The sequence below is a fragment of the Callospermophilus lateralis genome, chromosome 6 (genome assembly GCF_048772815.1).
Source record: "Callospermophilus lateralis isolate mCalLat2 chromosome 6, mCalLat2.hap1, whole genome shotgun sequence".
Classification (NCBI taxonomy): domain Eukaryota; kingdom Metazoa; phylum Chordata; class Mammalia; order Rodentia; family Sciuridae; genus Callospermophilus; species Callospermophilus lateralis.
In genome coordinates, this window is record NC_135310.1 from 153,763,996 (window position 1) to 153,771,636 (window position 7,641).

The window sequence follows — 7,641 nt, forward strand, 5'->3', positions numbered from 1 at the left end:
AAATCTGAAGGGTGTAAATCTCAGTCTGAGATCAGGGAAAGGCTGATGTTGAGTCTGAGTAGGTAGAAAGAGCAAATTCAACCTTTCTCTGCCTTTTTACTCTATTCAGATCCACAATGGATTGGATGGTCCACCCTGGATCCCACACTGGGGAGGACACTTTGTTTTATCAGTCTAGCAGTAAAATGTTGATCTCATCTAGAATCACCCTCTCAGGCATCCCCAGAAATGTTTAAGTGTTTGTATTAACTTGGTACTATCGCCATGTGACATGGTTAAGATTGTTGCCTTCACATAGTAAGTTTTAACTAACAGTTACCTATCATGATCACAGTGCAGTGTAACCCATTGATCCAATTGTTTCCCATACTTGACTGTGGGCTCCTTGAGAAATCAGAATGTGATAACAGCTCAACAGGAAAAACAAACAAACAAATAACCCTACTGAGAAAACTCAGAGGACCCAAATAGACATTGCTCAAAAGAGGACAAATGGCCACAGATATATGAAATGAGCTCACCATCACTACTCGTACAGCCATCGTGGAAAACAATATGGAAGTTCCTCAAAAAATTAAAAACAGAAGTGCCATGTGACCCAGCAGTCCCACTTTGGGGTATAGATCCAAAGGAAAAGAAATCGGTGTGTTGAAATATCTGTACTCCTGTGCAGCCCTGAACTAAGGTGTGGGCACAACTGAGTGTCAGTTGATGGAAGAAAGGGTAAAAAGAGTGATCTACGCACACAAGGGAATGCTTCCATGCAGCCCCAAGGAAGAAACACTGCCATTTGTGCCATGGATGAAATCGGAGGGCATTATGCTAAGTGAAATAAGCCAGACAGAGTGACAAATATCCTATTATATGTGGAATCTAAAAAAAAGTTGAGCTCTAGAAACAGAGTTGAATGGTGGATACCAGAGGCTGGGGGACGGGGAGATGGAGAGATTTTGGCCCAAGACTACAAACATTCTCTTGTAAGTCCTGAGGATCTGATGTAGACCATGGAGTTAACATTGCCACACAGGGGCTGGGGTTGTGGCTCAGTGGTAGAGCGCTCGCCCAGCACGCGGGAGGCCCTGGGTTCGATCCTCAGCATCACATAAAAATAAATAAAGTTTAAAAAGATATTGTGTCCAACTACAAATAAAAAAAATTTTTTTAAAAATATTGCCACTCAGTTTACTTGGAATTTGCTAAGCAAATAGCATACAAGTGTCCTCACCGCCCCGCTCCAGCCTCCCAACGACACATATTTATATGTGGTGAAGGAGGAATTAATTAACTCAATTGTGACCACCATGACACAATGTATGCATTAATCCAATCATCACATTGTACACCTTTAATTTTTGTTATTCTTCAATACAGCTGGAGGAGAAGAAATTCTAGTGTATGAGATCCTCGCCCAAATAAGAAGCTCTGGAAGGTACTTTTTTTGGTGGGTACTGGCGATTGAACTCAGTGCCACTCCACCACTGAGCCACATCTCCAGCCCTATTTTGTACTTTATCTAGAGACAGGGTCTCACTGAGTTGCTTAGCGCCTCACTTTTGCTGAGGCTGGCTTTGAATTCACCATCCTCCAGTCTCAGCCTCCTGAACTGCTGGGATTACACAGGTGTGCATCACCTGCCCAGCCAGGTACTTGTTCTGCTGTTGGGGAGGGTGGAGAACTTGCTCAGCCCACCTGAGTGTCCCAGCTTCTGTCATGGGTACTGGCAAGTAGTTCCTTCTCATGGAGTTTAATTAAATAGTCAGGTCTCTGTTCTTTTCAAAGTACCCAGAAGGAAAGCGTATGCACCTCTTCTTGTGATACTTTCAATTTCCCCCCACTCAGAGCCTGTCACACATTCTTGTGAATGTTGCCAACACTGGAAGTCTTTGTGCATCATCTAGTACTGGGATCTTTATGCTGGAGCGGATCTTAGATATCACTGAATCCAAACACTTTGCTAAGGACAGATAAACGGGGACTTGAGATATTAGATCACAGAGCTCAGGTCACACAGCCACTTAGTAACAAAGCCAGGAGATAGGCTTGTTCTCATAGCTGTAAGTCATTTGCAATTAAGTATGGAGGTAAAATGGGTGGGTTCAGTGGGAAATATTGGTTGATTACAAACCGAGTATGAATGAAGATAAGCCAGACTGTCTTGTTCTCATGGCAGTGAAGGTGATCCTAAAAAAGTCCCCTACCAGCTGGGCACAGTGACCCATGCCTGTAACCCCAGCTACTAGAGAGGATGAGGCAGGAGAATTACAAGTTTGAGGCCAACCTGGGCAACTTAGCGAGACCCTGTCTCAATAAATAAATAAATAAAAAGGTCTGTGGATGTAGTTCAGGGGTAGGGGTTCAATTCCCAATACTGAGAAAACAAAAAGCAGAGCCCCCCAAGGGCTGCCTTAAGGCAGGTGCTTTGAAGGAGGGTGTCCCAGCCAGTCCTCCCCCTCCTCAGTAGCTCCCAGGCTGTTAACCCCTGCAGACGCCACAGGGATTTCATTAAAACTCCTTTCCTTAGAGGTTGCAGGCCTGGGGACTCGGAGCAGCCTTACTGACCTCAGCTCGGGACGTTCTGCCTCAGCCTCTCCATCGGGCTCTCTGTCCACCCTTCCTTACTTGACGCTCTGAAGACTTTCCCAACCCGTGTTCCTCCCTCTGAATTACAGATCACAGAAGGTGGTTTGAGGGACTCTTGTTTCTCCCAAGGTTGACAGACACAAAGCACCACTCTGGACTTACAGGCAGGAAGTTCATTCATTGCATAAGATGGATGCCGGGGGTCATTAGGACCTGTTTGTTCTTTAATGCAGCTGGTGGAGAAAGGCTCTAGCGGATTGTCCCTGTAATTCCCATTGGCCAGCCTCCAGGGTGTCCTTGCTCCACGCCCCTGGAGATGCGAGTTTCTACCACTTACTCCCCGCCCCCCCGCATGGTTTGAACAGTTTTCCCTAAAGCGCTGAAACGTAATCCTCCTGTCCACAAGCTCCTGGTATATGGAGGTGGAGGTTTGGGGGAGTCTTTAGGATCATGTGAGGTCATGAGGGTGAGGTCCTCATGATGGCAGTGGTGGTTTTGTAAGAAGAGGAAGGGCGGCGGAGTTCACCTGCTTGCTCTGCTGTGTGGGGATACAGCACCCAGACCCTCACCAGATGTCCCACAGTGTTCCTGGCTTCAGCCTGAAAAACCATGAGCCAAACAAGTCTCCGTAAGCCGAGTGGTCTTTCAATCCCAGCATCAGAAAACCCAGGAGGGACTCTCCCTGCCCCTGCTCCTGCCTCCCCCAGCCTCACTGAGCGTGTTCAGTCCACACGTGCCCAGCTCAGTGAGGACTGAGTCAAAGGCGGCTGAAGCTTAAACACTGTTTCCTTTTTCTTGGCAGAGAAAAGACCCCTTTCCTTCACTCTGCTCCTTTGAACTAGGATTCCTCACCCCCGGGGGGCCTTGTTATACACTCTGCACATCTTTGCCTGCATGGGCTGCGTGGTCTTGGAGATGAAAGGAAAACGCAACTTGCCAAATCTTTCTCCAGGGAAGGTGCCTTTGGTGCACCAGGAGGAGTTCAGGCTTCCCCACGAGGCGCCTGCTGACGGATGGTGGGTTCCCTTGCTCGCTGGGGCTGCTTTCCAGGTAGTGCTGCAGGTACAGCTTTGTAATTCTAGAAAGTGTTGTGAAAGCCCTCCCCAAAAGTCCGAGATGAGTGCAGGAAATACGACTGTTCCCTTCTGCTCAAGGGCATCCCACGTTGGTGTGCAGGGAGCCAGGCTCAGTAGAGGCATCCGGCAGGCGCGTGTCCAAAAACAGTCTGCAAGGCAGCATTCGTGAGGCTCCCGAGAAGCTCCCTGGTTGTGTGAATGGTTTCTCAGATGAGCCAGAGTTCAAGCTCCTATTGACCTTAAAAAGCTATAGCTATATAGGTATATTTATTGCCTCTGCCATCTATGGAATCGTTGTTGTAAAAAGTCAAATACCCTCATATATTTGAAGGAAAGAGAGAGGAGTGATAATAAATTTTCCTCAGGAGTTTTTAATTCAAAACTTAATCAAATGTATTGTGTAGAGTGTTGGACTGACGAGAAGCAGGTATCTGGGGGTCAAGCAGAGAAATTAAATACTGCTGAGGATTAGATGATGATTAAGAAAGTACTTAACTTTTTGAGGTGTGATATAGTATTTTCATGGTATAATTAAATGTCATTTGGAGGAAGATTAAAAGCAAATAATGACGTCTTCGATTTGCTTTATGTAGCAAATTGCAATAAATGATGCAAAAGAGTGGCCAAGTCCCAATAATGTAAGTGCCGGTTATTTGGGGGTCTATTTCTCTTGATTTATAAATGTTTAAAAGTATTTCATAATAAAGTGTTCTAAAAATAAATACAAATACATTTTATAAGAGATATTTTAATACTACAAATAGGTAATTACTCACAAAAGAAAAAACACAGTTTTGTAAACAAAATCATGCACAATGAGCCTGAAATAGGTTGTTTGTAAGCCCAAGAAGTAGGTCATTTGTAAGCCCAGTGAGAAGCGAATTAAGTTTTTAAGTGACTGTTGTCAATAATTCACGATCAGACACAAGTTGGTATTTAACACATGAGCGTGACCTTGATACAGAAGTTTCAAATATCATAAAACACAATTCACTTATATAAAGCCCAAAGTGTACTTTTAGATGAAAAGAAAGTTCTTAGATAAGAACAAAGTCAGCATTTGTTTCTTAGATAATTTGTAAAAAACAAAACAACAGAAAAATGGCTCTTGTTCGTGTAAATGAACTATAATCCTCATATCTTTTCTATTGGTTGATTTTTAGAAATAGGTGGGTTCTGATTTATGGGTTCTTTAGTGAATATTCCCTAAAGTGTAGGAAGTGCAGAATCTCCACAAACCAGGAGCATGGGAGTTGCATTGGTGCCTAACACAGTAACATAAGATCCCATAGGGAGCTGTGTTATCGCAGGTCACAGTGTGTCTCTGGTCGGAAGAGGAAGAATCCTTCCTCCGTTCCACACTGCCAGCGAGCACTCCACGTAGATTAACCTGCAGTGCAGCCAGAGTTTAGCCACAGCTCTGCTGGAGCAGGGGAGCATCCACAGTGTTTTCTAGAAACCTCGAGGACCTCTGTGAAGGACGCCTGTGTGGAGTGGAGCTGAAGAGCCCCTAGAGCCAGAGCCCCTTCTAAGGAGAGAGAGACCAGACATACTTAATCATTGGAAGACAGTGAGGATTCTGAACAGAACGGAGTTGTGTTTGGATCTGATTCTTGGTTGGAGATTCTAAAGATGAAACAATGGCCCCTGAAATTAGGATAACTAGAGGGGAGTTTGGGGACCTTTGATAAAGGGGTGTTTAAGGGGAGTCACAGAGACAGTCGGAACAGGGAGATCTTGACATACAGTATTTATACCCGTATATGCTCACAGATAGATCATTGACTGATTGATTGAGAGCTGCTGCAGGGACCCAACATTTCATAGCTATGGGAGTGATGAAGTGGTCTCTCTGTGGCTGTGGTCTCCCCGTGTGGTGCCTTGAAGTCCAGGGAGTGAGCAGGTGGGTGCATGTGGAGTAGTGGAGAGCAAGAGCCAGCGTTGGTCGCTGGTAAGAGCCAATACCCTTGGGAGGACAACTGACACCCATGTCAGCAGACTCTGTCTGGGGACCTTTGATAAAGGGGTACTTCTGGATGGGCACCCTGCCGAAACCAAGGCTGTTTGTCTCAGGGCTAAACACATATATCTGGCCCAGGCCCAAGAAGCTGGAGACAGAGCAGTGGCTGGCCGCTGCGTCCTGACCGTGCGGTGAGCTAGCACACTGGCCGCCATGGGTGTGACTTAGGAAAAAGTGGCCTGGTTCCTTTCCACTGATAAATTCTCACGAGGAACACAGGGAGAAGGGAACTCCGGGACATCAGACCCTCGCTGACAGGACCCATCAAGCATCCGCAGTCCTGTTCTTGACTATGGTCTAGGTGGCAGACACTCAGAAACTCCCGGATGGACTGGACACCGCTTCCAGAGTCCCCAGGGATCTCTCTCGTGTCCACCTCTCCTTGGGCCAAGCACACCGCTCTGAGGTGTGGCCATGGGGTGTCTGTTTTCAGAGGTATACCTGGAGTTTGGACAAGCAGGCAAGCCCACAGAGGTGTCCCTCTGTGTGTGTACGACACCCACAACACAGGACAGGTCGGGGATTCATTTCCTGAATTTATGTACTTCACAATGCAAAAGGAAAGAATGATGCTGAAAAGTATAGATCTGTAAAAATGCCTGTTTCTCATGGCCCCTTTCAGAAATATTACAAGTTTGTACATTTATATCCCCTCTTTTAATAAAAGCACCATGGCCTAAAAAAAAAAAAAAATTTAATCTACATTTTTTGCAAAACATTTGTACTATTATTCACCTTGCTTTACAAATTGTTTTATCAGTACATGAAGAACTTCCTTCTTCCTTACTTATAGTTATATAATATTTATAATTTATTTAACTAATTGTGCATTAAGTGTGCACATTTGTGGTTACCAGTGTTAGCTATTACAAACAATGCCAGAGTGAATACTCTTGTACATGCAATTTAATAACAACAATATTATTAATTATAATTAATTATTAATTATTATTAGTTAATAATAATAATTATTATTATTATTATTTTGTGGTGCTGAGGATCAAACCCAGGGCCTCCCACACGATAGGCAAGCACTGTACTGCTAAGCTACATCCCCAGCCTTTTGGATGTACAACTTTACACAAGTAAAATATCTCTCTAGGAAAAGTTGGTGGAGGTAGAATTTCTGGCTCAAATGGCTTATATGTTGAAAATTTTTAAAGCACTACCAATTGACTTCCACAGAGGTTACTCCAAGTTACCGTCCCACCAGCAATGTGGGAGAAGTCTAGTTCCTCTGTCTCTGCTCACAAAGAATGTGTGATGGCCTTGAATAGAAGCCACTGAGACTTTTTGCTGCAGGAAATGTAACCGCTGCTGTGTTCGGAATCCACCACTGTGCACACAAGAGACCCGGCTTCCCACAGTCTGCTCCCAGCCAGGCACGGAAGGCAGCCCGGGTGCTGAGGAGGGGCCGTTCTGCAAGATCCAGGACTCCTCTGGTAGGTGAGTGCAGCTCTAGGACTATTAACCCAGCCACGCTCTCTGGGGATCAGGTCCCACCCTGGTCTCCCTGACTCTTCCAGTTTCCTTCTGCTCTTTCCTCTCTTCTTCCCACCCGTCTTCTGCCTGTCGGATCCCATCTTGGTGCCCGTGTCCTGGTAGACCACTCTGAGGCAGCCTGTTGTTGATCTCTACCAACTAGTAGAAACTAGCTCATCAGGAAATGTTATTTTCTCATTTTTTAGCATAATTTGGCACTTTTTAAATCTTTCAAAACCTTTTGTATATTTTTCATATTTATTCATCTCTTGCCCATTTTTCTATTGAGCTAATGGCCTTTCTTATCTACTTGTAGGATCTCTTTATATTTTAAATAAATTGAGCCTTTGAAATATGAATTGCAAAATTTCCTTTATAGTTTTTTTTTCTTTTTGAGTTTTGTTTAAGGTGTTTTTTCCCCCATGCATGACCCATTTATTTATTTATTTATTTATTTTAAAATTTACTTCTGAGTTTTGCTTA

At 44.6% G+C, this 7,641-nt stretch overlaps 1 non-coding gene across 1 annotated transcript; it reads left to right on the plus strand.

Moving 5' to 3' along the window:
* The first annotated feature begins 1,036 nt into the window (after window positions 1-1,036).
* Window positions 1,037-1,104, plus strand: Trnaa-agc (transfer RNA alanine (anticodon AGC)). The gene has a single exon. It is a non-coding gene; the product is annotated as a tRNA-Ala (tRNA).
* The last annotated feature ends 6,537 nt before the right edge of the window (window positions 1,105-7,641 follow it).